Source organism: Rhamphochromis longiceps, linkage group LG1, assembly GCF_057381845.1.
Source record: "Rhamphochromis longiceps isolate RC_006_pf linkage group LG1, R_longiceps_female_GT1.1, whole genome shotgun sequence".
Lineage (NCBI taxonomy): Eukaryota > Metazoa > Chordata > Actinopteri > Cichliformes > Cichlidae > Rhamphochromis > Rhamphochromis longiceps.
Genome location: NC_140557.1, coordinates 12,873,307 through 12,897,040, shown reverse-complemented (window position 1 = coordinate 12,897,040; position 23,734 = coordinate 12,873,307). Strand labels below are relative to the sequence as shown.

At 40.5% G+C, this 23,734-nt stretch overlaps 1 protein-coding gene across 2 annotated transcripts in view; it reads left to right on the top strand.

Moving 5' to 3' along the window:
* The first annotated feature begins 10,298 nt into the window (after positions 1-10,298).
* sema4bb (sema domain, immunoglobulin domain (Ig), transmembrane domain (TM) and short cytoplasmic domain, (semaphorin) 4Bb) overlaps positions 10,299-23,734 on the top strand; it is a 62,792-nt gene continuing 49,356 nt past the window's right edge. The window contains exon 1 of one of the 2 annotated variants that reach the window (XM_085385809.1): positions 10,299-10,517. The gene's annotated coding sequence lies outside the window, so the exon portion shown is untranslated. Of the gene's footprint in view, positions 10,518-18,921; positions 19,131-23,734 lie in introns of those variants that run through there. The other variant, XM_085385731.1, reaches the window with a different exon arrangement.

Genomic DNA, 23,734 nt, shown 5'->3' with positions numbered 1-23,734 from the left:
CTCACCGAACGTATACTAGTGTCTCACACACCAATATTTTAAAGGCCTCAAAAAAAGAAAATCTGCTGCTTGACCAAATAAATATTCAGCATGTAGATTAACTAATAACCTGGAGTTATTGATGATGTGCTCTCAGAAACTCTCTTGCCAACAACAGTGTTCATTTTTACTGTTTTTCATCTTTCATATGATGCCACTTGTCTCTTTACAGGTGCTGTATCTCACTGACTGACCCTCAGTGTGTGTGCTTTAATCTTAAATGTTCTCAAATATATTGTCAGCACTCCATTGGTGTTGATAGTGATATCTCTCTCGCTAGCCAGATAGTTGCAGTTCCTGTCAACTAATTTGACTTTGCTAAGGGCTCAGTCACAGAGGCCACTTGTGACCAGTTGACAACCCCCCCAGGCGTCCTGAAGTAAAACCTATATTCTCCAAAAGGCTGGCAGGTGGTTACTGGAGGTTCCCAGCTGTTGCTTTGTGAAATTGGTCACAAAGATGGTGCTGCAACAAAAACTTCTTTGCAATAACTTTGTTAACTAGCAGATTGTGCAGAATATGCTGACTGGGTTGCAGACACTGGACAACTACTCACCAGGCTGCAGTGAAACTTGATAAAATGCAACGCAAACTGGAAACTGTTTCAGTTTGCCTTTAAAGTAAAGCTGTGCTTCAACACCTAAACCAACATGTTTTAAAAAGTGCAATTGTCACTTTTCACATTATTGCTCAGCAAATATAGGCAAGTTTTTGCAAGTCAGCATCTTCCATGCGCACTGTGGGCAGCCTGCTAGTAAGCAATTGTTTGCTTGTGACTAGTTTCACCTTTTGACTACCAATTAGAAAGTCCTGCACACCTGGGTCAATGACAGGTGCATAGGAGGAGAAGAAGAAAATTCCTTAAAAATATAAAAAATATAGCATACTTAATGGCCCAGTTAAGACAAGTGATCAGAGATTTGGTGCAAATGTTACTCACTACAAATTTTTATACGTACATCCTGAAATGCTGATGCATAGTTTTTTTTTTAACTTTAGCTATAAAGCCGGGCTATCACTTTCATCTTGCTTCCAATCTTTATCCTAAGCCTGGCAAATCGCCATCGCCTGTTTTAAAGTCACATGTATGATGGTTATCTTCTCATTGGAAATAAAACCCATAAGCTTATTTCTAAAAATGCTGAATTGTTTAAAAGGGATGACTTTGCCCTGTACAGTGAACTTGAGCTGTGGATAAAAGGAACAGAGAAACAGTGTTTTTCTTTACAGTATATTGTAGCAAACTCTTCAACAGTTCTGTATGGCATTTCCTTGCAGTGGAAATGCGTCTTTTTAACCCAAAACGTTACATCGTTGAGCCTTAACAGCGTCTACCCTGTTCCTATATGCACACTAGTGGTTTTCAGACTATGTATGCAGTGCAGATTTCACCACCACATCAATTTGAAAAGGCTTTTTTCGGTTTGTGTGGAGCTATGGTAATCGTCCATTGGGGAGAACGGAAAAGGGCATGCATGCACCTTTTTTCTTTGCACCACCTAAGTGAATCCTCCTTCAGCTGCTTGGGGGCAAGAACAGAAGTCGCTGTGTATCCAGAGCGAGTAAAAGGCCTGGCTGGCCGTAAGGTTGCCAAGGCAACAGGGAACATTGCAGGCATGATGTTGAAAGAAGAGGGTGTCTGGGCTGATAGGGAGAGCTGAGGCGCCAGGGGACACCTTTGTGCATTAAGGTATTCCACTCTCCCTTTTCTAATGGGGAAAAACCAAACTAAATGAAACCATAAATAGTGCTGGTTAGGCAGTGTCTGGAATTGAAAAACCCAACATCATGAAATGTACCTCACGGGTGGACACAGAGCATTTCACACTATCTGGACCAGGGTAAAAGGCTACTTTGATCTATTTCTTATGTCCCCATTATTAGATGTATGGCTTGCAGTGCACTTAAAGGGAACGCTCTTGAAATACAAGTATTTTTCTTAACATCAAAATAAAATGCAGGTAAGATTTATGTAGAGAAACTAAAGATGAACTTTAACCATTCACCCAATACAATGAGTGGATCTGGTGGCTGACTGGATTCATTCTAATGGCCAGTAAAGCTCAAATGTGGTATCCTAAATATCTCCAGTTATTTAGAAATCTTTAATAAAATGGCCCTCAGCCTGACTGCTTGATGAACTTGGTAAATGCTTTTCTGATAACCTTATGATCTCAATTTGTAGTTTCAAGCCTTCTTGAATACAATATGATTCTCACTTTGTAAACTGAGATCCCCGTTGTTCTCAAACTGGGGGATAATGACAGATATGCTTCAGAGCAGGTCTACTTTTAATTCTCAAGTAACTGCCATTGGGCGTGTCACATTCAAACATTATTCATCATATCTTGTTTCAAACCATCAAGTTTTTAGTGAAATTGTCAGCTCAGTGCTTCACAGTGGGACCCCACTAACCGATGGGCGATTTCACAGTGACTACGTCCATCTTTTAAAGACTATGCTTGCTGCACCTTTTTTCGTCACCTTAAGTCACTTGTCACTTATCTAGTCCATACTCATGGGCAGGCTGGCACTTATCCAAGTTATCATAAGGCCCTCTCAGTACTGGGATTTAGTGTATCACAGGGGCCAATTTGTCAGCAGACACAGACAGATAGCAGGGAGGAGGCCATGGTACCAGGAGAAAACTCACACAGGCAGAGAGAGAACATGTAAACCTGTACGTGTTTATATGGAGCAAACCCAGGACTTCCGTGCAGTGAGGTGACAGGCTTAACCCCTGCACTCTCTATCCAATAGCTAACAATATTTGATAAATGACTTTACTACTAGTAAGATGTTTTATATTGTTTTTCCTTTGCTTTCTTGCCTGTCTATACAAGAATGTATACATATACATTCATTACTTTGCTATATGATTAAAAAATCTGTTTATTTTCCAACTTTCACACAGCTATTCCTGGAAATTCCTAAAAGATTTTCTGCATTTCCCAACAGCAGGTTCTGTGCAGGCTGGTTCAAGAGTGGTGCATATTAAGCATTATTCTGGCTCAGTGAGTTGCATGTTGCATGTGTCCTCTCTGTATTCAGTGAAAGCTGTCAGATTAAAGCAGAACAACCCCAGTTTAAATTTAGCAATTAAAACTGTTTCATTCCAAACGGACGTAAGTAAATTTACTGTAATACCAGAGGTCAACATTATAAGTAGCACTTCTGTGTGTTTATAGATCAGAAAAATCAATTCACACAGTTTTCTGTTGAGATCCTCACTGTGTCAAGCAATCTGACTTGCTGTTTTTGAAGAAAACACTGTTTTAACAGCCCTTATTGATTGGCTCTGTTCTACAGACCCTTTTCACAGCAGACATTTTGAGCTATAAAACAGGGAAAATCCCAAGTATAACTGAAACAGCAGTCCCATTTATAAAGCACCGATTCACAATAACAGTCATTTCAAGATGTTTAAGAGAGTGACAGTATCAGAGGAAGAGCCCCAATAATTAGATGATCTCGTATAAGCAGCACTTGGCAACCGAGGGAAGGAAGAGCGCTCGTTCAAAACCAGGCTCAGGGAGGAGAAGCCATCTGGACTGGTTGGAAGGTGATGAAGATGGGAAATAAGACAAAAAATGGATAGTAGTATTGTATAGCTGGCTGGACAACATGACAAACAAATTGTCTTTCATTTAAAAAAAAATAGAAAAAACTAGAAGAAGGAGTTTTTAGCTTAACAAACCAAAAGCAAATGTTTTCCTTCCTTTTTCTCAGATTGAAATATAAGTTTACTCAAAAAATGGAGGTGAAGGATTAGAATACAGAAATGTCCAACCCATGAAAAGTATATCATTTGTACACTCACCACTTGGCTTTGCTACGAATTACTGCATCACATATGGTGTAGTATGGGGACGATCAGCTTGCAGCATTGCTGAGGTGTTATCAAAGCCCAGATTTCTTTGATAGTGGCCAGTTCACCTGCATTATGAGGTTAAGGGTTTCAAATCTTTTTCTTGACAATACCTTCAGTTCAGATGGATGGATGGCCAATCAATCACATTAAAAACATTATCTACAAACCTTATTTATTTTACATTCTAGAAAAAACAAATTGGCATCTTCATTAAGTATTTCTGCTTGAACATGAAGTTCTCTAAAATCTCCAGGCAGATGCTCAATGTGGATCAACAGCCGCAAACACCAGCAAATAACATGGCCTCACAGTTCATCACTGCTGAACTTCAATCGCCACAGATTCTGTGCCTCTCCACTCTTCCTCCAGACTCTAGGACCTTGATTTCCAAATTAAATGAAAAAATTACTGTCGTCTAAAAAGATGACAGCACCACTGAGCAACAGTCCAGTTCCTTTTCTCCTAAGCACACAGATTTCTGACATTGTCTCTGGCGCAGGAGCGGCTTGACATTAAGAATGCAACATTTGCAGCTCCTTTTCTGTAGAGATCTGCGTGTGGTGGCTCTTGGTGCGCTGACACCAGCCTCAGTTCACTCCTTGTGAAGTTCTCCTAAGTTCTTGAATTGAGTTTGCTTGACATTCCTCTCAAGGCTGCAGTCACCTTTGTTTCTTGTTCACCTTTTTCCTGAAACACTTTTCTCTTCCAGTGAGCTTCCCTTTAATAGGCTGGCTGTTCACAGAGTGAAGATGACATTCTGTAGTTTACATTCTGTGTGGACAGTGCTCATGTTAGTCATCTGTACAACTTTAAAGTCAGTAGTCTTCCCCATGACTGTAGTTATGTGTACTGAACCAGACAGAGATGCACAGTATTTACATTGTTCGAATTTTAATTTACTCAAAATCTGCTATTTTAATAATTTGGAAGTAAATATAGACAATTTAAAATAAACTTAAAATTTATCTTTTTGAAATAAATTAGAGTAAAAGTGATTTTTTTCACAATATTCCGTTTTTTCTAGATGTACTGTACATGCTGCCATACTGAATAACTAATCATTGCAGCTTAGCTTGCCATTCTCATGTCAGTGGTCTTAATGACTGCTTAGTTTCCAGAGCCTGGGAACTCTGCCACCATGTTGACTTTAGATGTGGCCCGTTCCCAACAGGGCATAGTTTTGTTTTCGTAACACTAGAAAGACAGCGCTGTACTGAAACCTGCCCATAACAAACTGTCCAGCATGGGCAAGAAATGACCATTCTTTAAAATAATGTAAATAGCTTCAGGGTGTCACTTTATCTTTCATTCAAAGCATTAACCTTTGCACAAGTGCAACCCTCCTGTGAAGATGAAAGTGCACAAACCCATGGTAAGCAATTGAAAAGTTTTAACCACCATATATACAGACAGCACATGCAAAAAAAACCCTCAAGATATAAACAATATAGTGTGTATATAAACTAATTTACTGTGATGGTTGAGTTTTTGGTTGAGGGTGGAGAGATGCTTGTGGCTGAGTCATGCTGAGGATGAGGCACAAACCAACACCAATTGTAAGAAGGACTTGGGGACAACAAAGAGGTTACAAAGGTACGTTTTTGCAAATGTGAGTGACTTTTTCAGTTTAATGATCTCCAAACTTCAGCCAGTGTCGTGTGGGTACACACCAGTTCCAACCAAGCAGCAACAATGAAGTCAACACGGAAGTGGAAAAGATTGCAGTTCCTTGAGTGGCCACTTGAAGCTGGCTCCAAAGGTGAGCCAATCTCCCAATGGATTTGCATGTTAAAACTTAACAAATGAAAATAAAAAATGACTTTGGTTTGACAAATAATCCGACTAGCTCTGTTTGTACAGGCTTTCATTCATAGCACTAATAACACATATATTTTTCTCTCTGCTGCATCTTTACAGTCTAAGAGTGCAAATCTTGACTCAAACTCGGACGGAGTATCAGACTAACTGATCATTTAGCCCTCCACTTTCTTGTACAAATATGGTCACTTCTGACTCTAAAAAAGTAATACAGTAACACAGTATATGCAGTACAATACTGATCTCCCAACTCTTAGAGCTGTCCTGTTAACGTTCGCACTGCAAAAGCATTCTCATTCCACTGTTTGGCAAAAGCCGTCCTGATTCTCTTATTCACAGCTCTGCATGTGTATTGTTTTATGTGAGCCTCAACAACAGCCATGCAGCTCTGAAATAATTTGAAAACATCGGGGGTGTCCAAACAAGTTAACCACCAGAACAGTGTTCTCCTCCATGTTTATAACTTTGCTCCTGGCCTTACTACTTATCATTTTAGCATAGCACCACCTGGAGTTTGGTAAAGATAGCAGGGGACTTGAACGAATACGCTGGTGTCAAGCTGGACCAGGTCTATTCACATCTGAGCTGGTCAGCAGATTTTTACTGTAGTGTCTGTGATGATCCAGTATTTGCCTGTTGTTATGGTTTCAGTTTACACGATGACTGCAAAGAACATGAGCTGATAACACAATTGTATTGCTATATAAGAGGAGACTTTGCAGTCCAACTCACGTCTCTGTCGAGGTTTCACCTGAAGGATTCAAACTCAGGACACAGAAGTTTAACAGCTTTAATGAACTGAACTCAGGAAGCAGCAATAACAATGGGTGTTCTGAGTCTGGGATTACACTCGGGTAAATAACAAGACAAGAATTTACAACCCGCTTTCATTCTGCGGGGCTAGAGTTCCAGTAACTAAGAGCCTAATTGCAGGCAAGTTTCCAGTTGCAGGTGAAAGGCTCTCAAGCAGGTATTCAGGTAAGTATTAGGCAGGCCTTACAACAGGTTTTCTAAGATAGGAGCCTAAGATGCCTATATTCACACAGATAAGGGGGGAAAGGGAGAACAAGGCAGAGCTGCACCTGGAGCACTAGGTGGGACTACAACGCTCTAGCCAGGATTTTATCCAGGCTGTTTTCTTATATCTTTCTTTTGCTTTTTCAGGCAGATCGCGCTTATCTAAACAGTTCAAAGTGGGCACTGACATGCAGGTTCATCTAGACAACAAGAACTTCTGATCACTTAATGTGGGGTCTGGTGTATTTACTCTTTGTAAGGTGAAAGCTCCTGCCTGGCTGAGACTGAAAATCTTTTTGAGACTGATGGAAACACTTTTTCTTCCTGGCCTGTCTAGACTTGGGCATCATCAAGGCTCCTCTCATTTCTCTTCTTTAATGTGGCAAGGCCCTGGGGACTGAATGTGTTTTAATCAGGCTGCCTACGCTTAGTGTGTTTATGTCAATAGTTGGTTAAGATAGACTTTTTCATGCTGTCTTATTTTATTTAGGCCTTCTGGAGTGCCATCACACCTAAATCAAAGTATTCAAAAGCAGAAGTGATTTTTGCTGATCCTGTCAACTGTTTAATAGTCATAAATTGTACGTGTTTGATCGAGAGTTCTGACATCACAATTCTTGCTCTCTGATTGCATCATTTAACTCAGAATCTCATCTGAATTGAATAGCTGTGTTAACAAATTAGATGTTAATGTCACTTTCACTCCTACAATAACCTGGCGCCAAATTAGGACATCCAAATGCTATAAGAACATTTAGACTAAATCATTCACCCCCACTCACACTTTGTCACAACTCATCTAACAGCTTGCAACAAATAAGATGGTTGAGACAGAATAAAAAAAGAGTGAGGGATACATGAAGAATGTCTCATTCTTTAAACATGCCAATGTGATCTGCGTGAAAACATTGCAAAGTTCTTGTTGCACCTAATTGACCTTGAAACGGGGCTGGGTCTAATTGAGCTGAACTGAAAAAGTATGCAGCATTACCCCTCACAAGATAAACCTCATAGTGACCCCTGCCATAAGTTGCAAACAAGAAAATGGCCAACTAATATGGTACAACTATGAGCTTTGACTGCTATCCTCAGAGAAGAGGAACAAAATTTCACACAAAATTTTGCATATAGTGAGAGGATAAAGATTGTTTTATTTCGTTTTTCCTTTTCCTTTGGACAGCTACTGATCAGAGTGAAAATCAACCCTAAACTGAAAGACAAGCAAGAATCATTAGAAGAAGAAAAGTGTGAAAATATCCAATATCTCATAAAAGAAAATTGGCAGGAGAAGCACGAGGCAGCACTTCTGAAAGCACAACAGCGATCGTGCCAGAAATGCTGTAAATGGAGAACAATTATCAATCATTCCAGCTCTTTTTTGTTGTTGGTGGTGGTTTTTTTCCCCCCACAGAGATTTCCCCCTGTACTTTGAGGTATGATAACTGCACAAGTGCTGCATTAACCCATGTCACAATGCGTTTGTTAAATTTTAAACAAAGCCCTGTTTCCTGATCTGTAGTATCACACATAATGAATACAGATCAACCAGAACATTAAAACTACCTGCCAAATATTGTGCATGTCGCTATAGCCACCTCTGTGTCTAGCTGGTGGCAGCTAATCCTTTGGGTCCTGTTGCAGGCAGGGCGGGGCCATGATGAAATGTGCATCCTGCAGACGTTCAATCAGATTGGGATCTGGGGAGTTTTGATGCTGGGTCAATACCTTGAACTGGTCTGGAACATTTATTGTCTATAGTGGGTGGCACTGCTGTCAGGCCAGAGATGGGGTGCTTGGTCAGCAACACTGGTTAACTGGGTGGAGTGTCACATTCGCATGAATGCAATTTCCTTGCAGAACCTTGCATTGTAAGGAGATAATCCATGTGGTTCATTTCATTCACAGATTCACATTTTAATGGTGTAGCAACCAGTGTTCGCGTGGTTCGATCCCTGGCTGTTCCAGTCTGCATGCCAAATATCCTTGGGCAAGATACTAACCCCACGTTGCTCTCCAGTGCATGCACTGAAGTGTGAAGGTTAGATAGAAACCACTTAAGCATGGAAAAAAGTGCTTGAATGAGTCACTCAATGAGGCATGTTTTATAAAGTGCTTTGAGTGTTCAGGTATAGTAGAAAAGCGCTATATAACATCCAGTTCATTTACCATTTATTGTTAACCAGAGCATCAAAAATAGAGGATGGTAAATGTGTTTAAAATCTATGTTGCCACTTTTATTTAATTTCCTCTGTCAAAGAAAAAGACTATTCAGAAACATGTTGTTTCAAATACGTTTTTTAAATAAACTCTGTGAGCTTTTGAAACATGAAATAAACAGAGCAGTAGAGAGGAAATGGAGAATGACTGTTAGAGAACTTAACCAACACTCTATACTTCCGGTCTCAAATATTATGTGTGGACAAGCAAAGACATTTTGTGGCGTCTGCTTTGGAGAGGAGACGTTAAGCAAATATTTAGGGACTTCAATTTGCATGCAACATACAAATGTGCTATAAGTCACAGAAAGCCTGGAGGGCTCAACACCGACAACTTGTGAAAATTAATGAAGAGAGCTGGAAGAAGAGACTTCCTTATCTTTGTGTTTGTGCCACCTGCACCTTTCCTATCTCGTTTTCTGCCTGTCTTGTGCCAGATTGCTAGAGACAGAGCAGAGGTGCAAGGATGACCCTGAGCTGTCATTGTTTTCTTTTTTTCTACTAACGCCTTTCCTTTTCACTCCCTCTTTCTCTCCTCTCTTCTCACTCTCTGTCTCTCTTTAGGGATGGCACGCTGCACAAAGACAGGTGATTGCTGCTGCTGCTATAGGGTAACAAGAAAAGTTTGTGTGTGTGTTTTTTTTCCCTCTTCCATTTATGTCAAAGCAAGCAGAAAGTGTTTTGAATCACTCACCTGAAATGTCAGTAACTTCCTAACAGGGTGTCCATCAGTGCTTTTTCAAACTGACATAGCAGCCATTAGTTAGCTTACAGTGTGTCCTATGGTGAAAAGAGACTGGATTGTCATTTTGTGCCTGTTTGAGTGTGTAAGAAACAAAAAGGAAAGCAAAATGAGCATCTGGGATACATCTGTACATGAAAGCTGTAAGCTGAGCACTTATTTATAGCCACCAGGAGGTTTGGATCCATAATCTACAAACAAAAAGTGGTTCATGTCCTTGTGATTACTCTACCTTCCTGATTATAGGTGTTTTTTATGCTCTGCTCATGAGTACACAACCACACACACACACACACACACACACACACACACACACACAGGTGCAGGCACCATGACGACAATGCACTGCATGCAGAATGGACCCAATCTTTAATCATCGTGTGGTCTGCTGCAGAGGGAGAATATACGGTGATGCAGACACGAACGCAAACACAAGGACACACACACACACCTTCCCCCACCCGTAGTCCACCCCCTGCAAACCTACCATTCCCTAGTCTATGATGTAATGCTACCAGACCCCTCCTCTGCTGTCTTTCCCTCTCTCTCCTCTCACACACTCCTCTCCCTCTTCCTTATTCTATTGGTGGCTCCCGCCTGCATCTGCTGGATCAGCTCTGACTCCCTGCATACGCGCACACACACATACACACACTCACACACATGCACACATACACACACACACACACACACACACTTCCATGCTCCCTCTCACACACACTCTTACACATACAGTACCAGGGGGATTCCTCCGTCGCTGCAGCCTCTGCTGCTCCACCTGACTCCTGTTCTTCCACAGTGGGGGGCAAGCACGGTGAGTCCCTTTCTCGCATGACAGCCGGCGATTGTGGTTGACAATAAGACAAAAGGATGGAGGGACGGTGTTTTGTTCTGCAGAGAGTGACGGACAAACACCGGGAGGCTTTGCTGCCACTGCAACCTGGAGGAGACGCTCGCAGCTGAGTTTGTGCTTGGAGTAATGAAGTGCTGTGAGGCTGCTCAGCTACTACAGATACCGGTCACCTCTCACCGGGTGCCATGGCAATAGATTGTATTTGGTCAGGGTCTCAGCATGTTGCGTGTGTATCCTAGTAAGGTGCTTGAAGCCGTAGTGAGGTGCATGTGGACGTCAGCTCTCAGAGAGGTGAGAAATTTGTGTGCATATGTGTGTATGTGCAGCCTGGATTAGGAAACCTAAATATGCTCCAGGGTGTTGCGTGTGTGATGTGATTTCCTCTGTGAGAATTGTCAGTCACCTGGTTTGAGATAACAAAGGAGAGGAAAAAAGCGGTTTGAATGTAAATGCAAATCTGGTACTGGGTTAGGTTTATTTTGTTCTTATTAGTGCTAGCTACACTGGCTACAATAAAAGTAAAGTGTTATTATTTACATAGACTGTTTTGCTTGTGTTGCTGACAAAACTGGGTGTGTTCATGTGGTGTGAACTTGAGCACCTCTGACATTTAGAGACTTGCAATGCTCTCACTGTCTTATCCTTTCCTATTATGTGCACTAGACTCTTTCACTGTGAAGCTCAATGACACTGAGTCTAATAGGAATAGTAATTCTATTATTGCCAAGGCTTTTGACTGCTAAATGACACACTGATGATAATGGAACTGAGTGAAATGAAAATCACTGGTGCATTTTTCTTCTTTAGTCAAGTTTGACTAGTTCCTATTCTGTGTTGTATTGCACTGCAACCTTACCTTATAAATCTAGTGTGTTGAAATGTTAATATTTTATAGGGCTGGGCGAGTTCACATGTGGGCACTCTCATAACTAATTCATCCAGATGTGTTTCCATTTCAGCGTTACACGTAGTGGGCTAAAAAAGCCAGACATGATTCATTTTTGTTCCATTTCACTATAAATGATGGTTCCTTTTTGACTGTCTTCATTCTTTTTAGTTGGTAGTACAATGATGGGATCCATATTTCAAAACAAATATCTAGAAAATCTGGAGGGAAGTGTTATCCATCAAATGCCACCAGCTCACTAGCTGTAAACCAAACAATATATTTTCCAAGCTCAATAATCTGCATGCCGTTCTTCAATTAGCCAACAAACAAATTAGCTTTGCTATGCCTTTCAGCTCCCTCTGCATTTATTGTGATTGCAGTTATGACCACATGGAAAAGAAGAAACTCATCCAAGATATTTCCAACGTCAGCTGACCTTAATCAGAATCTCCACAGTCCCTCGTGGAACAGTGTGCAAATATATTGGTGGGTTTTTTAATCGAAGATTAGCACATGAAAAAGCTCCTCCTCGAGGCTGTTTAACTCTGACATAGCCTCTGTAGGCATAAATGAAAAGTAATTAAAATGATGGTCCAGCAAAAAAAAAAACAAACCAAATAAACCACTAGGCAATAAGAAAGTGTGCAGAGCTGGTTCCTATTGGCCAGTGAAGCACTATTTTGGTGCTTGAAAGGTTAGTTTGTGGTCATACTAAGATAGTTTATTGATTTCTTACTGTTTGAATCTCATTACAGACAGCAAGAGACGCTGTGTCTCTCCAGTCTCCTAAAGCCTTTAAAAGGAAGACCAGGAGCTGAGATTGCAGCCATGCTGCACTTATTCAATTTGGCAGAGAGTTTACATTTTAATTATCTCCCTAAGGAGTTCTTAAATTATTAGATCTTTCTCTGATTGCGAGAGTTCTCTTGTTTAACATGTTTTGGCACAACTTCTGCCTTTGGAGCATTACTTCCTGTAACGTGGAGTCGAAGTTGCAGAACATTTCTGGCCTGATTCAACTGGTAAATTTTGCATCTGCCCTCAATGGGCTCACTGACGTCAAACCAACAGGCCGGAGCGAAAATGAAGGCATGCTAACTCAATGTAAAGTATTGATGAACTAGCAAATTAAAAAGATCAATTCAGTCAATAGTTCATTGACTCTTCCAACGGTATAACCAATTTGGATTCTAATTAAAGCAAGAAAATGATTCACATAGTTCTTACATTTGTAGTGCAGACTGTGTTAGCCTCTGCAGCACAATCTAAACACGGGCCTCTACGTAAACTGTTTATTTCTCTTTATTTTTCCAAAGTGCTCAATTGTCTATTTTCCATTTGCTCTGAACAGGGGCACCACAAATATTTCTGAGAATAAAACATGTGATGATGCGGGGCCTAGTTATAGGGAGAAAAAAAACATGACAGCTGCTCTGGTTCTTCCATTCTAAAGTGGAAACTTTCTTACTGTACAGTAATATCGAAGCAAACTTAAACTGTCTAGCAAATGCCACACATACGGGATTTCACTAACAGAATTTCAACAAATTAAAAACAAACTTTCAGACTTGTCTGTAATCTAACCCTATTGGTAATTAGGGGGACTGTGGGTCTGCAAAATGACATAGTCTAAAGCGTAATGTTACCTGGCACTGTGCAGTGGTTCAGCACAGACTAAACACAGAACAGAAAGCTGCAATGAAAGCAAAATATAGAGGATGATCCTTGTTTAACATTTTCACTTTTTTAAAAACTAAACAGCCTGAAAACTTGCCTGGATTGCTTAGATCTTTGCCGTCCAAGCAGCTGACTGAAATTTCATTCTGTTTTCAATGAGCTGTTTTTCTTCACATTCCTCAAACCTCCACAGAGCTTCACAGAAAACACTGCAGCTCCAAGTTTTGATTTTCTGCTCTTTAATTCCAGAGAGGAATCACAAAAATTTGCCCCCCCAAAAAAGCTATTTTATAATTTTTAATGGTATTGCACTTTAATGACATACCATACTTAATCTCATTTTTGTAATCATTATTTGTGCTGGAAAATTCATTTAAAAAATCCAAAACTTATTCATTCCTTCTCTTTGCCTGGAGGCTTTCTTCCACCACCCTCCCCCTTTCCGCTTTGCAGCTGTGCAGGACCTTCACCTATGCCCTCCTGCTGCGGCACCAGCTTCAAAATCACGAAGAAAGAGCCAGACAAAGAAGACTGAGCAAACACACACACCACCATGTTCATTTAAATTGGGCTGACCGTGAGTGACATCACTTCCCTCCAGCCCTCAGGGGAAAAACAAACCACATTAAGCAGCATTAATCTCATAACATCCTACAGAATTCATATTATCACCTCATGTCATTCCTGCTTCTGAACCTGTCAGACAGATATTGCTTCTATTTCATTAGTGAATAAAAAGGTACCCAAACAGTCCAGCTGGCTCCAGTATGGGCTCGTAGCATCAAGAGTTTGAGTCCATTTTGAAATCTTTACCACTTGCCTCACTCTTTTCTTCTGCCTTTCTTTGGCTTTCTCTGTGTTTGTGTATAATTTTTCTGTTGTTTACTGACCTCTGGAGCAGAAATGTCATAACGTGAATCCGTAGATAGGCTGCTTACTTTGCTGACTTTACATTTTCACATTATTTGGGGGCTTTATTTTGTGAAATTTACCTTGATATGAAGGTTGTTTGTTTCAGACCTTCATTCTTAAGGTGACAAAGCTAGCTGGTAAATCTCTAAGCTTTAATTATTCGGATGAACCAATACCTCACTCTGAGATAATTGAACATGTATGGAATGAAAGGACAAGCCAATTATAGCTGATGGCACGATTTGCATCTCATGTTTAATTATCTTTCCTGTCACCATAAACACGTCCGTGTGTTCGATTGTGGAGGGGTGCAAAAGGGACCAACACCACAAATATGGCAGGCTACATAAAGCTAAGCAAACCGCTTGTGGCTACGCTCTTAAAGACCAGCTGTATTTAAATGTGCATTTAGTCATCAGGCTGTCTGTTTTCTGATAGCATGCAAACACGCACACTAAAGTAAGATCGCTAACATTATAAACAGGTTAACACTGACAGCGTGAAAACGTTTATAAGCCAGTGTTAGCCTTTAGCTTGCGCAAAGTTGCCAAGCTCCTGAGTCATACTATTTAAATGCTCTTATCTGCAAAGTGGGTCACCATAAAACAAAAAATCTGGCAAAAACTAACAATTTTTATTTTAGCTATTTTGCTTTTTTTTGTTATATAGATTATGGCAAGTGATTTTGGTTCGGGGTCCTTATACCATGTGGAAAATTTAGGTATGAGAATGGTCTCTCATCGCTAACAAACAAACGTTTGGTCTCAGAAATATTAATTCATGTGAGAAAGAAAGAATATCCAAAAGGAAGAAAAACATGGAGACAGCAAGCAGCTTTTTCCCCTTGCTTACGGGTACAAAACCTCACATTATCACTATCTCTGATATATGACGAAAGTGTCAAAACAACACATCTCAGGGTCATTTATAGAAGAAGCAAATTGGAACCTTTCAGATCTGAGTGCTCTCATCAACAGTCATCAATCATCAGTTTAAAGAGCGGTTGAATGAAATGTGGGGGTATTTTGGGGTCTGTTAGAGCTCAGCAAGATGAGGACATGGAGTTGAGTGTTAGTGTTGTTAGCTGTGCAGGAACATGTGGACTGGATAGTTCCCACTAACATGGCATCCAACAGGTGAGCGCAGGCCTTCGGTTTGACTTTGAAGCTTCTGAAAAATTCACATTTCCATTTCCTTTAAGAGATACTGTTTGTAAAGTGTACAGTTCAAAGAGATGTCATTTATTTAAACAAAAAGATGCTAAATCATATACTGTGTGGCTATGGTACATAGCTAATTTGCCCCTAGCCATGTATATTCTTCTTCTTTCAGCGGCTCCCTTTACTTTGTCTCCAAACCACTCGACCCAAGCTACACCTCTGATATATTAATTTCTAATCCTACATCTTCTGCTCACTCCTAACCAAAATCTTAACATTTTCAACTCTGCCACATCCAGCTCTGCCCCCTGTCTCCAAACCATACATCTTATCTTAGGTCTCACAACTGTCTCATAAATCTTACCTTTCATTCTTGCTGCTGTCCTTCCGTCACCAATCACCCTTGATACTTGTCTCCACCTGCTCCATCCTGCCTGCACTCTATTCTTCACCTCTCTCATGCACGGTTCATTGGTCTGGATGGTTGACCCCTTCCTCCCGAGTAGTTAAACCCATCCACCTGCACTGCCTCTTCTCCTTGCACCCTCACATTTCTACCTGCCTCCCTCCCATTCGGACACACGTCCTCCTGTATTCTGTCTTGCTTCTGCCGACTTCCATTCCTCTTCATTTCTCTTCTCTCCAGAGCTTGCCTCCACTTCTCCAGGCAGTCTTCCATCTGCTCCCTACTCTTATAAAGTGTGTACCTTATAGCTAGTGTCACAAAATCTTTCATCATTTTACCAAGAATACTGCAAGTTTACAGCCAGCTAGCAGCTACTACAGCTATACTGCTATTTTTATATACATAGGCACAGCAGTGATATCTTTAGTTGCGTGCATGTAAACTGTATGTGTGGAGAGCAAAGCCGGGGAGATTTGGTGAAATGCCATCTCAATATGTTATTGGCTATTATCTGACAAAGGCTGAGCTTTTGTTAGCTTGTTAAATGTATCTGTTTGGAAACAATGAGCAGCACACTGGCTTGGATATCCACCGGCTTCACCCATTCATACAAAAGATGAATGCAGTTACCTGGGTTGGGCATTTGAACGTTACAAGCTTGGTGAAACCTGATGCGACCATGGTAAAATAATAACTGGAAAAACTGAACAGCCAACTCCTGGGTGTCTTTTTTGTACAATCAAAAGCTGATCAAGTTTTCTCTAACTGAGAAATGGAGGACAATTTAATGTGTGAAACACTTGAAGACCATGAACTTTTTAGGAATGGTTAACTGGGATGGAATATTGGCGTTCCATCATTTCCATTCAACCTGATTATTTGGAATCAGAGGAGTCGCCCCCTGCTGACCACTAGAAAGACTCCAGACTTTTCAGACCCAGAGGCTTTTCATCTATTATACAGTCCCTGGCTGTGCCTGAAGCATTGAGACATTGGCTGTTACGCACAAATGCTAAGTCATCAGACAGTCTCGATTTAGCTGATGGTTGCAAGTTTTCCATGAATTTCTGTACAAATTAAATTGCAGTGAATCCAGTATGCTACTGCTCTTGTGACTATATTTAAAAACAAAACAGTTTCTTTCCCCTGCCTCCACAGGTAGTTGTATTAAATATATTTATCAACGAAAATATCTAATAAACTCACTGACACAAGCTTGGCTTTAATGTGAGCTGCACTACTTAGAGATTTTGTTTGGTGAGTAAATCCACAAAACACTGGGTGAAAATCCACATCTGACTGTCTGTCATTTACTTAACCCCAATAAAAGCTCCACGGTGGCCGTGACCTTAATATGAATAGCTGCTGTATGCTCCCTGTGTTCAAGTTCGCGTGCCACCACAAGGGGATATTATTTGAGTGCAGCAGTAGATTAAGGGTGATGTGATCAACAACTGGGCTTTTGTCAAAGTCAGAAGTAATTTGTGCAAAGTGTAAACTGCTTCAAATAGACTCCAGTATGGTCATTACCAGAAGGCTATAATCATATCAAAGTGGTTTACTCGAAGCTGCAGAGCTACTCAGCTTCAGCATCTTGTTGCTGCATTTTCTGTTTGTGAGTACCAAAATGTGAGGACTCCTTGGTACTGTAATTTTTTCTGTTTTTGCCAGTAGAAAGTAGAGACTAATTTTCTCTCTTGATTGTTAGATATATGTATGTTTTCACAGAAGTAGGTAACAGATTTTCTTGCCATCAGTGATATAAGAGTGAAAAGAGAAAACTAAATTCTGCCTGTTTTAGAGAAATTCGCACTGCTGAGTGGTATGGCCACCCCCTGTTGTTTCCAGCCTGACTTTTTCACGAGTTGAAAGATGTTAATCTTCTCACTAGTAATCCTTGTTTGAATTTGAGGGATTACTAAGGTCTCAGCAGATAAAGAAGAACAACTTTGATTCGTTGTGCGTCTATCAGAAACCATACGATAGAAAGAGACATCTGTACAGCCAAAAAGCAAAAGAGAGACAGACAGAAAGCCAAAGAGAAAATGGGCTTGTATCAGTGATTCAACCCTCGCTTGCAGTTATTCCTCTGTGTGTGAGTGTGTGTGTGTGTCTGCTTATGCTGAGGGGTCACTGGCCTCTCCTTTATCTGTGGCACAGTCACGCAAAACCAGTCAGAGATTGACAACATTTGGAGGATAAAGTGTCAGGACTGTGTCGTGCTGAGCTATCGGATGCAGCCTGGAGCACTCTCCATCACATTTCTTTGTGTTAACACTCAAGAAATCTGACAAATTCTCACATAGCCACATGTCACTGAAAGCAAGGCACTGGAGACTAATTATTAATGTTATCTTCCTCCCTACGGGCATGAATGGTGGTGGTGTGCTGTGCATGAGTTTAATTTATGTCCCTGCTCCTTAGCGATCATTTTGATTGGATGTCCTGTGTGCAGCAGGACATCCTGTTGTTTTAGAGCCTTAGAGGAAAATTTGATGAGTGGAGTCCAAGGTTCTTTTTACCCCTTTCTTGCTGCAAAAAGAGATTACATGAATGGCTGAGTCTTGTTGTGCTCAGGTCTTTGCCTTTGTACATAATCCCCTGTAATTCTCTTTGTGGCGGACCCTCTCAGTTGTCACTCATTGTTTGATGGCTTCAGGGTTGCCCTGAGAAGAGAAACGCTGATACCCAACACAGCAGAGCAGGAAAACTTTCTTTCCACAAAGACATCTGTAACGGAGGTTCTTCTCTCTTCCATTTCTCTTAAGCCTTATAGTAGAAAATAAATTCAATATACTTTTATTTAGACGTGAGCCATAGCTCAATTTTCAGTTCCTCCAAAGTGTTAATCAAGTGGTCCACCCCCCATTCAGTTCATACACTACCTTGGTTTTTGTTTTGTTTTTGCTGGGAATTTTGTAATTATTCCTTTTTTAACTCCACGGATGTTTTGATGGTTTGGACTTGCCTTTAAGTCCTTATGTCATGTCTCACTCCAAAAATATCTTAATACCGGTACTTACAATATGTGTATATACAATATACATTAAACTGTCGATAGAACATTTTCCGCGTTTGGCAACGAATAATCCAGCTCTTTATAGTAAGATTTTGTTGCATTACACGTAAATATTAATTTTTTCCCGTAGTAATAGTAAACTACATGATCGCGGGGGCGGCTGTAACGCCTCTGACATCTTTCTCCCTTTGTTTCACCGGAGGTGATCGCACATGTGTGCTGCAGACTCCTGCTGTGCACTCAATGGTTGCAGGCAGTGTGCGTGTGCTGTGGGAGGAGCTAAAGTTTGGATGCATGAAAGCGACCAGCCTTTAGTTTGTAGTAGAGGAGGCTCGTCTTCACACGCACTGAGGATGGACTTCGCCTCACGGACGAGTTAATGGACTCAATAACCTACGCGTTAAAGCGCACTTTACTGCGGATTTAGAAGATACATCGATTTCGACAGTTGTTCCGGTGACCGTGAAGATTTCAGCTGTAACCGAGGTCTTTACACTGCAGCTCGTGGATGGTAAGGTCTTTTTGTGCCTTCCTCGTACTTTTTGTTGCCTGTCTCCACTTTAAACACCTTTAAGGAAAAGAAATGAGAGGCAGGGGGTAACAGTTTTTTAATGTTTTATTAGAGGAAAAAAATCTTTGCGGACATTTGTGGTCCGGGACACAAGTGTGAATTTTAATTGTTTAGTTTAAGTAGTTTATTGTAAGATGGGGTCCTTAAAGGCAACTGGGATTTTTAATGTAATGGTGTAGGTTACTGTTGCATTTTAATTATTATTGTTATTATTATTTCTGTCGCTTTAAAAATTAGTTTGCATGTTTTTCTACTTGGAGTTTACATTTTTTGTTGCTCATCACGGTGCTGATTCATGCCCTGCACATTTCCCCTGTTCATTCCTAAAGAGAATGCTCCAAATATTAATTACTTTTGATTTAAAAAAAAAAGAATTCTTTGCATTGCAGCTTTAGAAAGGGGTTTTTCGGATTGTTGTAAAAGAAGTATGTTGTATGTAGGTGTGGAGAGAGCCGCTGGACTTGGCCTCTTGTGTTTTCTGTCGCACATGTGGGTAAACAGCTGCTATTTCCATTTAACCCAATAAAACAACGAACCAGAAACCGTTCTGATGACCTGATTCTGCTTTGTTTTCACCAAACATCGGGCGAAAAGTGTTGCTTCTAAGTCTCGATCAGTCACTCATTTCTGTAAATACCACGTGGAGTCGTTTTGGAGTAGATTCTGTCCGGTTTTACACTTGCTTAATGACACCTTTCCTGTTATTCTCTTCCAAATAGCCACCTCCTCTTATCTCCTTTGGCATGTTGGAGACTGTGTTGACATACCTCCTGTATCACTTTGCATTTCTATGAACCAGACACCGTTTGACCGCAGATAAAGCATCCCATTTCCTCTGTTTTTGGTAGGGATTTCTTAGAAAAGGCGTTTTTTTTTTTTTTTTAAATTTATCCTGAACTGCTGGATCAGATCTGGTGGTTATGATGCATGTGAGAGCAAACGACTTTCAGAGTTTAGATATTACTGATATGATTTACCAGAGTAAGACTGTAAATGACCAGTGGAGCAGTTTTCCCTTCAGGGCTGTGCTGTTCTTCGTCTCTGTGTGATATTGTATCAAGAGCTAACACTGATGGGCTCTAGCGTTTATACTGTAAACAAACTGAAGAAACGTTCCCTCTAGGAGCACATGCAGCAGCATCATAATGTGTGCTTCCCATCTTATCCTCTGTGTCTTACTCTGAAACGCATAGACACTCATGCATAAGCAGACCCCCACCCACACGTTTAAACAATCAAAACACACACACACACACTCTCCACCCAGCACTCCACCCACTATAACAACTTCAGAGGAATGGTCAGCATGTGGAGAGGTTGTGGTAAACAAGTGGGAGGGCAAGTGGAGACCCAGGAGAGGAGACACTCTGTTGCTTTTAACCCTCAGAAGGTTAGTGATGTTCCATATCATGACTAGAGGGATTCGATTTGTTCAGGGCAAACTGATGGGAACTTGCGTGTTGAGAGGCCCCAGATGTGGGAACACAGTCATTTTGCTGGGCCGAAGCCAGATCGCACCCAGCGACAGGGCAGACGTTAAGCCAGCCATTGCTGCCTTTTCATCAGCCCAGTTAAGTTTGTGCAGAAGACAGAAAAGAGTTTCTCTGTCCTAAACATAAATTTGTTTAATGTGCATGGTTTGCTTTGCTGATGTTTTGCCACGTAAACATTTGGCAGTAACAGCACCTCCCTTTGAGGAATTTGTGAGAATTCTTTCAGTGTTAATGCTACACAAACTGTGAAAAGTCACACTGTGCTTTTGCACATTGGTGATAAGTTCACATTTCTTTTTAATGGTTCACATTTGCATTCACTAAAACTTGGCTCTAGACCTTTTTGCTGACTTTATCGCTGTGTCCTTGCATAGCTTCGCCTGCCATTTGCAAGGCCATTCATATTCAGTGTGACCTGCAGGTCGTGTAGAAAGGCTGGCCAGGCCCTGCAGGGGTATTCAATGTTGGGTCAAAAGAAGACTATGAATGCAGGTGACACTTCTGAGGCTTTTTCTGATGAGCCAGAAATTCTTCAGCAAATTGGATTTTCTTCATTTATTGCTGCTTTATACTCTGGCATTGCTTTCATAAACAAATCTGGTTTTGATGGTAAAAACATGTGTTCTATCTGCATTTCACTAATTCAAGTCAGACTGCTGTCATGCCTGTTCATCTAGTCAAGTCAACTTTATTTGTCAATTCTGCCACATGTACAGGACATACACAGAATAGAAATTGCGTTACTCTCAAACCCTAGTGATTAGAAAAATGCAAATAAAATAATTAAAAAGTAAAAATTTAAATAAATACAATACAATTTTACGTATAACAAAAAAAAGCTATGCAATATACAATATACAATATTCAAGTAAGAAGGCATAGTGGTGCAAAATAGGCAAATAGTGCAAATGGGGATTTAGTAGTGTACGGTAAGAATCTATCTATCTATCTATCTATCTATCACATGGAGCTGGAGAATTAAAGAGATTTGTACCACTACTGACAAATGCTTCAGGTACTTGCTTAAGTCTCATGGCATTTATTATATTTGGTGTTTTTCCACTGTTTATCTTGAAGATCAAACATAGCAGACAGTGCGAATGAAGCCTCTTGAGGTCGATATAGTCCTGTAACATTTCCGTAGCAAGTCTTTGATAATTCTGTAGATGTAATCCAAGTTTGTGCTCACGCTTCTGTTATAAAACTGAGCAGTTGCAGACCCCTGTTGAACTCTGTTTGGGGGCAGAATTGCAAAAACATGTTGGATAATACATGTCGAGCTACTCAGGTTTATTTTGAAGGACGGTTTATACCACTTGGCTGCATCTGTCTGACAAGTTCATCAGAAGTGCTCTCTGACTTCCACGAGGGTTTAACTAAGGTAGCTGTCTTTGAATGGAAACATGTTATGTAACGTGGAGCTCTCCTCCAGAGACAAATGAACGTCTTCTGCATTTTTCTTCTCTTATTTTGAAAGAAGTGTGGAGAAAAATATAAACAGTGACTTTGTAATGGAAAACAGACTTACGATGTGCCTGGAATGCTGAGATCCAGTATTTATTTATATAGTAAATTACCAGAGACCCATATTATTAGGTTATTTAAACCTCGCCTTTTCCTAAATAATGAAAAAGTGCTGTGCACTCAATAAGGAAGAAAACTCCTTTATGTGAGGACCTTTATGACCGGTATTGGTAGGTGTAAAGTGGCACAATAGGAGGAGGGGAATTGTACCATTTTGTTTTGTTTTTCTTTGTATAAGCTGTTTTTGTTTTATTTCCCGTGTTTGGATTCTTGCTTCTTTTTTTCCCCCTCACAGGAAACTGGCACGGTTTGCCATGGTTTTCAGGGTTTTCCATGAGGTCATAGCACCTGATACCAAATACTTTTTTTCAGTACCTGCTCCCCCAGTGTTCCAAGTGATCCAAACAGGTACTAAAATGTGGCGTCTTCGGTCTGCATGCCACCGATTGACTGGTCAGTAGCATCATTCCATGAGTCATGAGAGCGTCTTGTTCACAAAAGTTAAAACCGCCATTTTTGAAACCCAGCAACGACATATGCTTACTGCTTGCTATATCGATATACTCCAGTAGGAAATGGACCCCCTTCGTGGAACAGAAAGCCAAGGTTAACCATGAAGTTATCAGGATAACAGAAGATCCTTCTGTTGTGTACAGGCCTCTTGTTTCAACAGGTGGTGGTTACACACAAACACATACAGCAGTGCAGCAAAGGCAGTAAACATGGAGGAGCATAAAGAAACATCAACTAATGTAAACAGTGCTGGATTTAAAATATGTGCAGTATTTCTCAGATTAATGTTTCCAAACAGAAAGAAAATCTGACATGCTTTTTGTACCATAATGGGCAGAATTTGGCAGATGGTGCTCAATAAATTCACTTTAAGTGAAAAGTTAAACAAATTGGCCTACTAGTTCTTTTATGATTATAAACGTTATCTTAATGTGCTGTACAGGGCTTTGCTGTTGTTAAATTAAGATATTCAGGAGTTTTAATTTTGTTTTGAGTGGTATTAAATGGCGTTATAATGATCATTATTATTGTAGTAGTAGCCTTGTGAAAGGCAGAGGGAGGTTGTTGCAGTAAGTCCAATGACTAAATTGAGGCTAAAGAAAATATTAATGATGTCAGGATTTTATTTATTTTTTTCCCAGGCCTTCACTCCCCAGCCAAGCAATTTTTGTACACTCTTTAATTAAGAATTGATTTTGCCATTTTGTTAGCAGTCTTTTAGATCGTTTCCAATTATTTCCCTATAAATGATTATTGAACTCCAAATGCATTATGATATCATTCCCTTATTTGTTCCAAGTCTCCACTATTATCAGTAGGACCGTTGCCCAGAGGGACAGAACTGTTGACCTTTTACTTCCTTTATTGGCTACAACTGCTGGCAAAGACAAAGACAGAGCTCACGCCTGACGGTAAACAAAGCAGTACTGCTTCGGTTGTTCTTTTTGAAGTCCAGATGTTTGCTGAGAGTCAACAGCCAACTGCCTTGAAGCGGCCAACCTGACAAATGACTCG